General features: G+C 44.7%; 1 protein-coding gene across 4 annotated transcripts in view; it reads left to right on the top strand.

The window, feature by feature from the left end:
• Positions 1–6892: 6892 nt before the first annotated feature.
• Positions 6893–9349, top strand: part of LOC110323492 (solute carrier family 35 member E2A) — a 25302-nt gene continuing 22845 nt past the window's right edge. Inside the window, exons 1-2 of one of the 4 annotated variants that reach the window (XM_029540150.1) lie at positions 6893–7684; positions 8319–8384. The gene's annotated coding sequence lies outside the window, so the exon portion shown is untranslated. The remainder of the gene's footprint in view (positions 7685–8318; positions 8385–9349) is intronic. The other 3 variants (XM_029540147.1, XM_029540149.1, XM_021200744.2) reach the window with 3 other exon arrangements.

Here is a 9349-nt window from a genome sequence, read left to right on the forward strand (position 1 = left end):
TTATGAAGATAGAGTGAGACAAAGACGCACAAGGATATATGGAAAACTCAGAGAAATACAGATATACAGAGCCAGTGGAGATACAAAGAGACATGGGAAGAATCAGACAGACCAATATATGGAGCCCAAGAGACATGAAGACAGACTCAGAAAGAGATACACAGTAAGATTACAAAAGAAGCTGGGTGGTGGTGGCGCACACCTTTAATCCCAGCACTTGGGAAGCAGAGACAGACAGATTTCTGAGTTTGAGGCCAGCCTAAGTCTACAAAGTGAGTTCCAGGACAGTCAGGGCTATACAGAGAAACCCTGTCTTGAAAACAAAAACAAAACAAAACAAAAAAGATTACAAAAGAAGACACACACACAGGGTGGCGGTGAAGACAGACTAAGAGATAAAAACATGTGAAGAGATGGAGGGGTCTTGAGAGATGGCTCAGTGGTTAAGAGCACTGACTATTCTTCCAGAGGTTCTGAGTTCAATTCCCAGCACCCACATGCTGGCTTGCAACCATATGTAATGAGATTTGACTGAGACAGTGTAGTCACATATATAAATTAATAAAAAAAGAAAAAGAACATGTGGAGAGATGTGTGTTGTTGTTGTTGTTGTTGTTGTTGTTGAATTGGTTCCAAAGGTTCTGTGGTTGACATTTAATTACATTGTGAGAGTAAAAATATCTTAATTCTAACATGTCTTAAATCCCAACACTCTGGGTCTGAAATCAGTCTGATCTATATAGGGAGCTCCATGAACCAGGACAGAGATTCAGTCTCAGAAGAAGAAAGACAAACAAACAAACAAACAAAAATAGTAGAACCTTTGGGAATGGCTGAGGATTATGTGAAACTGTCATGTGCGGTTCCCATGGTTGGATTCTGGTGGCTTTATGAGAAGAGGGAGGATCATACACATACACCATATAAACCCATACATACAGTCTCCCCACCCCACATACATCTCTCTCTCTCTCTCTTCCCCCTCTCTCTCTCTCTCTCTCTCTCTCTCTCTCTCTCTCTCTCTCACACACACACACACACACACACACACACACACACACACCCCCCACTCCCTATCTCTCACCACAAGGTGCTTCAGAAATTTGTTCATGCCAAATTTGTCCCCTTGACCTTGAGCCAGAAGCATGAGTCACACATATCTGGGAAAGCTGCAGATCTTCCAAGCCAGCCAAGGGCCCAAGAGGGCACATCTAAACAAGTGATAAAGTATATATCCTTCACTGGGACAACCATATCACTTACTTAGCAACCCCAGCTTCAGTTTAACCCATCTGTTCATGAAGTCAAATCATAGGCATTGGTCAAAGCTGCTCTCATATTTCTGGTGGAGCTAAAGATTCAGTGTTAGACAGGACCTGCATCACAGGGCGGTGGCTTCAATTAAGGCAGAAGGCTGACCCTTCTGGAGAGAGCATGGCCATTCATAATGGAATGCTCATTGTTCACAGGACCCAAGGAGAGTAAGAAGCCACTTCAGGCCATGTAAGTTAAAGGTGACACTCAGGTGTCCCCAAGCCCAAGCAGGGACATTTAGGAAGACCCAGCATTGTCTTGGGCTGGTTCTGGTCTTCATCCACTCTACACTCAAAGACTCGGGAATGGACAAACATTCAAACTGAAGAAAACAGTGAGCTGGATCCTGTGACCTGCCTGCTGCTGCCTACATGACCACACTGTGCCTTGAGATCCCCAGTAAGGAATGACCTGGGATTAATGTGGAGATCAGGTCATGTTCTGCTCTGTTACTTTGTATAATCGATTGGCTTTCAAGTCTTGCTTTGCTCTGAGTGACTATGTTCTGAGTACAAAGGCTGAATGACTTTGCATTTTGTTTGTGTGCGTAGATAATACCACCTGTCTAGCACAAACCACAGGGGCTTAGACCACACTGGGCACCAGACCAATGACCTAACCCTAAAAACTCAAATGAATCACATGATAATGAGGGGCCCCTAATACTGGGATATGATGGTGTCCCTGACCCATTATCAGACCTCTAGTGCGGGAAATCCCTATTTACTCCTAGGGCTTCAGTTCAGCAGTCTACTTTCTTGGAAGCTGTCCACTAGAATTTCCACTCATCAAGACCTAGTAAGCTTGGACTCAGGTGTGTGTCAAAATAGCTGTGTAAGGTAACTGGCTTCAATAAAAGCTAACCCCCTTCAGTAAGTGTATTTGTATGATTTCTCTGCCTCTGACTTTAATAAAGGTCCCCTCTTTAGCCCTTTATTAGCTATTCTGTAACCTACATATCATTCTGCAAGAAGTAATGTGTGATCTGTGAGTTAATGTTAGTAATTAAGATTGGAATAATGTAGGGATAATGTTTATATGCACTATGTGAAGATGAGTTTCTGTCCTTTCCTGCCTGCCTAAGGCACATTATCACTAGATAAAATAAAAGGCTGATGTCCTATTGCAAAGACAGGAAGTAGAACTTGGGTATTCTGAGAAGAGACAGGAACTCAGGGAAAGAGTTAGGCAGATAGGCAAAAGGGTCACCATCTGGACTCAGAAGAAGTTGAACTTATGAAACTGAGGAGAGGTAGCCAGCCATGTGGTAGAATTAGGTTAGTATAAACCAGTTAAATTGAGTTAAGGGATGGTTTGGGAACACGCCTAGCTTAAGGCCTAGGGATAAATACATTTCCTAGGAATGAAAAAGTTTCCATGTCCTTTTTCGGGAGTGGGGGCAGACTTTGAAAGCCCAAATAGTTACAGAATAATGGCTGGATGTGGTGGCATACACTTGCAATCCTAGCACTTGGGAGATTAGAGACAGGATGACCAGGAGTTCAAAGCCATCCTCAGCTATATAGAAACTTCAAGACCAATTCTGGGATATATAAGAACCATTTGCCAAAACAACTAAAAAAGAAAATTGTGGTTGCCAATGGGAGACATCTACCAGGTAAAATTTGGATTAGTTGGAAAATTAAATGCAAAAAAATTGATGCACCTTTTAAATTTACTGTTACTAAAATTCTGAGACACAAATATATCTGTGTGATTTCCTGACATAGCTTGATAATGATAACAGAGTAATAAAGAACTCTGGAGTGTTAGGCTGTGTTCAATACTAAGCGCAAATGAGGAACATCACCCTCCTTGAGGGCTGCCTCTGATTCAGGTCAGAAGTCTAACTCTAAGTCCTTCTTCACCTGACCCCATCCACCACCCTTGGACCTACAAGGTTTTCTTAGACTCAGCTGGGTGATCATGTCCCTTCCAGCCTGCTTCACCCACCTTCCCTTCAGAGCAGCCCGTGTTCTCACAGCTCCTGTGGGACCGCTTAGCTTCTGTGACTCCAGCACTTTCCTGTGAATGAAGACACTCCTCAAGCTCAGTTTCTGACCTTACCTTCCAGCCTCCAAAAAAGCCCTGGTACCAAGACTCTCTTTCAGCTTAGCCAGGCTAATCCCCTTAAACTACATTGAGCGCAGTGATCCAGGAATGGCTTGGGCCTTCCTCTGGTCCTCCCTGAGTCCTGGGGATGCCCCGGACTACATGTTGCGGTGACATTTTTCCTCCCTCTCGCATCCATGAGAACACTGTCTTCTGTCCCCTCATTCTTCCTTGGGGACACCTTCTAGAAAACCTCTAGTGTCTCCACCTGACACCCAATTGGAAGGGCCCTCAATATCTAATCAATCCAAAGGGCCACCCGAGGGCACCCTAGATTCTAATACTATTCCGCACTTTTACAAGTACTGTGAGCCATCAGGAACATGGAAAGGTAGTACCTATTTCTCTTTTTTCAGCTCCAAGCCCTGTTTGTTTTTGTCTCCCCAGCACACACACAAATGCTACAAATGGTCTGTCTTTTAAGTCACCATTGATGGAGCTGTTCATTTGTTACAAGTGGAAGCCCAGAGCTTGACCTACCCAGAGGGCGAGCAAGCAAAGGAGCAGGGAAGCTGAAGCATGACTCACCCACCCCTCCCTGCACAAGCTCTTGGCTGGCTGATATGTCTCTCAGGTCCCTCCTGCAGCATCTCCTGTCTACGGCCAGGACTCAGACATTTCCTTTCTACGGGCTTTCTTTGTTCTTAGCTTAATGGATTCAGTTCTACAGGGATCCAGGTATCTTTAGGTATGAGTGGCCTTAAACTGTTGTTTTGTGCTGTCCAACGACAATTAAAAGCAGGTTCTGGGGAGCTGGAGAGGTGCCTCAGCAGTTAAGAGCACTGGTTGCTCTTCCATCGGTCCTGAGTCCAATTCTACATTATGGCTTACTTTATGGCAACTACATTATGGCTTACAACTTTTGCTAAGGTATAAATCTCACATCAAGATTTGTAAAGCTAGGGCTGGTGAGATGGCTCAGTGGGTAAGAGCACCCGACTGCTCTTCCAAAGGTCCAGAGTTCAAATCCCAGCAACCACATGGCGGCTCATAACCATCCGTAACAAGATCTGAGTCCCTCTTCTGGAGTGTCTGAAGACAGCTACAGTGTACTTACATATAATAAATAAATAAATCTTTAAAAAAAAAAAGATTTGTAAAGCTCTTGTGTAAAATTTCCATAATCAAAATTTGTAAGCATATGGCTATGATTAAAACTCTACAAAGTTTTCAGGGTGTAAACTGATTAAGTAAAAAAGTAAAATTAAAAGGTAAAAAACTCTGTAAAATCTGTCACACAGGAGGAGACACACAGGAAGTAGAAAGGAGGGACATTCCGTTTGAAGAAGGTTTATTGAGAGAGGGGTATTGTTGGTGGGAAACAGCCTTGAGGCAGAAACTCTACTGGCTGCTTTCTCTGATTCTGAGCCAGCAGGCATCTGGTTCCTGAGTCTTCACTGTTAGACTCAAATGACTAAGATTTTACTGTCTAACAACAGTAAGAGGTTTATCAACAGGCAATGGCTAAAATTAATTGATTCAAAATCAAACGTTTAATGAATGGAGAGCTCACCTATGTTTTTATTGTGCAAGTTCCCTGAATCCTTTTTTTTTTTTTTTTTTACACAAACAGGAATACTTTATTTACACTGTGCATGCAGTCATACCAAATAACAACAACCAATCATTACTGCAGGAACCCCTCAGCTCCCATAAGAGAACATTGGTTTTAGATACTAATGCACATGCCAGAAAGATTCTGCTGAAGGGACCCTGATATAGCGGCCTCTTGTGAGGCTATGCCAGTGCCTAGCAAACACCAAAGTGGATGCTCATAGCCAGCTATTGGATGGAACACAGGGTCCCCAATGGGGGAGCTAGAGAAAGTACCCAAGGAGCTGAAGGGGGCTGCAACCCTGTAGGTGGAACAACAATATGAACTAACCAGTACCCCCTGAGCTTGTGTCTCTAGCTGCATATGTAGCAGAAGATGGCNTAATCNGCCATCANTGGGAANAGAGGCCCCTTGGTNTTGCAAACTTTATATGACCCAGCACAAGGGAAGGCCTGGGCCAAGTAGTGGGAGTGGGTGGGTAGGGGAGCAGGGGCAGGGGGGTGGTTATAGGGAACTTTCGGGATAGCATTTGAAATGTAAATAAAGAAAATAATAATAAAAAAATTTTCAAAAAAAGAGAACATTGGTTTATGAACTGCAGTGTTCCTAGTGTACATATGGTTTTTTGCTTTTATAGAAGCACAATGTTTTAATTATAAAAAGCAAGGACTCTTGATATTTTCCTACTGCTGTCAAATTAGTAGGTTTTAGGATTGTATTGTCAGGATCACTTTAAAAATTACTAGTTGAACCAGGCATGCTTGTAATCTGAGCACTTGTGGGGTAAGATCAAGGTCAAGGTCAGTCCTGGCTGTACATCAAATTTGAAGCCAGCCAGGGATACACCAGCCCTGTCTCAAAACAAAAAATCAAAACAACCATCACCAAATAAAACAACTCAATTAAAAAAGTGCTTACATAAGTGTGCATAATCCCAGAATGTGAGAAGCAGAGATGAATATTTCTGTGAGTTCAAGACTAGCCTGATCTACATAGTGCATTCCAGGCCAGCCAGGGGTACATAGTGAGACACTATCTTAAAACACAAAAGCAAACAAACAAGAGAACCCAACAACAACAAAATGCTTAAGTTTGTGAGTTGTTTCATTTTTAAAAATCGTTAAAACTTGGCTTGTGATTAGGACAGAATTTCCAACTGATATGGTTCTAAACATACGTCAGTTCAACAAAATCAAACATACTTTGGTTTTGATAAAATCAAAACATCAACTCTGAAAAATTGTGAAGATATTCTATGACCGGTGGTATCTGATATTCAGTCAAGATTTAATGATCTGTGCGAAAATTTAAAAAGCACATCTTCTCATTCATACGCCAGTTTGCCTTTGCTTTTAAGTGGCAAAACTGCATTGTGTCATTGTGTACTAAAGAATTGTTTTTTGTTTGTTGAGACAGGGTCTCTCTGCATAGACCTGGTTGTCCGTTAACTCAATAAGTGGACCAGGCTGGTCTCAGGCACCGGACAAAGAATTGTTTTAAGATAGACTTAATGTTGATTATCAGTAAACATTTGATTTGTATACGGAAAGGGTTTTTTAGTGGAAAAGGTTTCAGAAGCTCCAACTTTAACCCACTCTGAGCGAGATCTGAAGGAGAAACCTTACTAGTTTTCAAACAACCAAGAAAAAACAAAGGAAGGTTTCACCAAAAGCACAGCTTTGCTGGCGCATCACTAGTTGAGGCAAGGCACAACCTCAAACCTCTCCACAAAATGACCTTCAGGGATAAAAAGGGCCAGGAAGGGTCTTGCAGCCAGCGGCTACTTGGGGAGCTCAGGCGACAGAGCAAGCGTCCTGTATGAAGGCGGGGCCTCTGAGGCTCGACCAATGAGCGCCCCGTCGCTATGCTGCTGGCCCCGCCTCGATGGTGCTGACACCGTCCCCATTCCGGCCACGTCCAAGACTCAGAGAGTACGGGGGTTATTCGCTTGTTCGCCGCTGAGCGCTTCTCGTCTTCTGACTTTAGTCAGATTTTAGGCTCCTTGGAATCAGACCCCTGGGTTTGACTTGGAAGACGGTACCTTCGCGGTCTCAGAGGATTGGCTCCTTCACCGTGGTCTCGGTGGAATGTTCCGGAATGTACCACAGGCCAGAGGAGCGATACTTGCACATTCGTCCAACATCACAGATTCCGGAGTGGTGGGACGTTCCGGAAGGTGCCAACAGGAGGCCACAAGGCGGTGGTGTGGCCGCGCATCGTCGCCCGCCCCATGGTTTGTGGTGGACCGCTACGGAAGGTGCGAATGCGCCGTTACGGCGTTCTGGTTCCCCATGATGGGCCGCGGTGGAAAGTTCTGGAAGGTGCCATCGTGTGCCTGCATGGGGTGTAGTCTGCCAGGGCTTCCTGTGCATCACGTCCGGCTCTCTCCCCGCCCACCAGTGTGTGTCCCAAATCTAAAACCCTTAGGATCTCTGCTAGAGGACTGTGGGAGGGTTCGTGGCTCTCGCCCTTCACTCTGAATCCCTCTGGGTGAAGCTGCTCGGTCCCGAGTCGGCGGCGCGGGCTAGCTGGCTGTGTCTTCCGTGGGCGTGGGCTGAGGCTCTGCATAAACTCCAGTGGCAGCCTCAGAACTGAACCCCATCGGGGACCGGGGGCACCCCGTCCTGCAGTCAGCCTAGGTCAACTTAGGGACCGTTGGCACCGGGCGCCCTGAAAGCGGGCTTCGCTGGACTGGACGCACAGGTAGGGTGGAGACAGTGATGGGCACGGGCGGGATCGCGGGCTGGCTGTGACTGCACCAGGCGCCGGAAAGGAGGCGATACCCAAAGACAAGTGCAGGCACGCTGTCATCTGTCGGCGTGTACTGATTTTGCCTCCCCAAACGTCTTATTTTGTGCCGTGGAATGGGCCAGGTCCCAACCCTCAACTTTATTTTAGCCATCCAGTGGCTTTTCTTCCACCGATATTTTTCAGGCATGAAACAGACTCTTTGCAGCATTGATGTTTTGAATCCGTGAAATGCAAAATAAAACAAAAATTAAACTGCAGTCTGGGAGGGGTTGGTTCCTTGTTCAGTGTTTGTTTAGTCGCCCGCTCATGGGATGAATGTACTCAATTAAAAAAACTGGAAAATAATTTTTTTGTGTTTTTTTTCTTTTTTCTTTTAAGACAGGATCTTTATGGGGTAGCCCAGTCTGGCCTTAAACTTGTGAACCTCTGCCTCAGGCTCTCAGTTCTATAGTTATGGGACTGTACTACAAGTATCCCTGGTTGCAGAGCACATTTAAAAGCACAATGAGAGAATTTTAAATAGCAAAAGAAGGCCCATTAAGTGAAGAGATAGGAAGGCTTTTACATTAAAGTGATTCTTTTCCAGTGCAGAACATAGAGAGACAGAGAACAACATGAAGGACCTGTCTACAACATGGATATCCTGTGGCTGGTAATGTGGACTTCCCCAACTGTTTATGTCTTAAATCTGAGCACATCACACCAGTGATCCTAAAAGTATCCATTCTTCAGATGTGATAAACACTATCATAAAGCCACAGAATGCAGTGTGTTACTTTAGTCGGGAGTGAGTGACTATCCCTTCAGTACAAATTCTTCACTACTGAGTGAAGTGTCAGTGTTAGAAGCATGATGGGGTGGGCAGATTGTGAGCCCATGCAGGCCCTTTTCTGGGTTATTATTTCCCTTAGATAAACTTTTAGACAAGCATGGTATTTGGAGATTTGATGTATTGTTTTCATTAAATTACCATTGACCAATCCAGATGTCTTGGCCAAGTATTTGAGTACCTCGTCCTTTGTTTCAGAACAAACATTTCCTTATATCTACACCTATCCTCCCCCTCCCTGTCCCTCCATTTTCTATTGGGGATTGAATCTAGTGGGCTATCCCACACTAAAAGTTTATGTGTGACCCATCTATGTCATGGCACATATGTGGATGTGGATTGTCAGAAAGTCTCGTTACTCCCTGAGCCATTGCACCAGCCCAGACACCACCCCCACTCCAGGAACAAGGGCTGGTTCATCCCCTCTCCCCCACAAAATCAAGTAGCCCACACATTCTTAATTCTGGGGTCCATGGAACTAGAATATGGAAAAATATAATGCTGAATGGGATAAAAATGAAACCTTGAGCCAGGAATCGTGGTGTGTGCCTGTGATTCCAGCATTCTGGAACTGGCACATTCAAGGCCAGCCTGGGTTACTCTTTTTTTTTTTTCTTTTCTTTTTTGGTTTTTCGAGACTGGGTTTCTCTGTGTATCCCTGGCTGTCTTGGAACTCACTTTGTAGACCAGGCTGGCCTTGAACTCAGAAACCGGCCTGCCTCTGCCTCCCCAGTGCTGGGATTAAAGGCGTGTGCCACCTCTGCCTGGCAAGACCTTTTTTTTTTTTT

Source organism: Mus pahari, chromosome 6 (assembly GCF_900095145.1).
Source record: "Mus pahari chromosome 6, PAHARI_EIJ_v1.1, whole genome shotgun sequence".
Classification (NCBI taxonomy): Eukaryota; Metazoa; Chordata; class Mammalia; order Rodentia; family Muridae; genus Mus; species Mus pahari.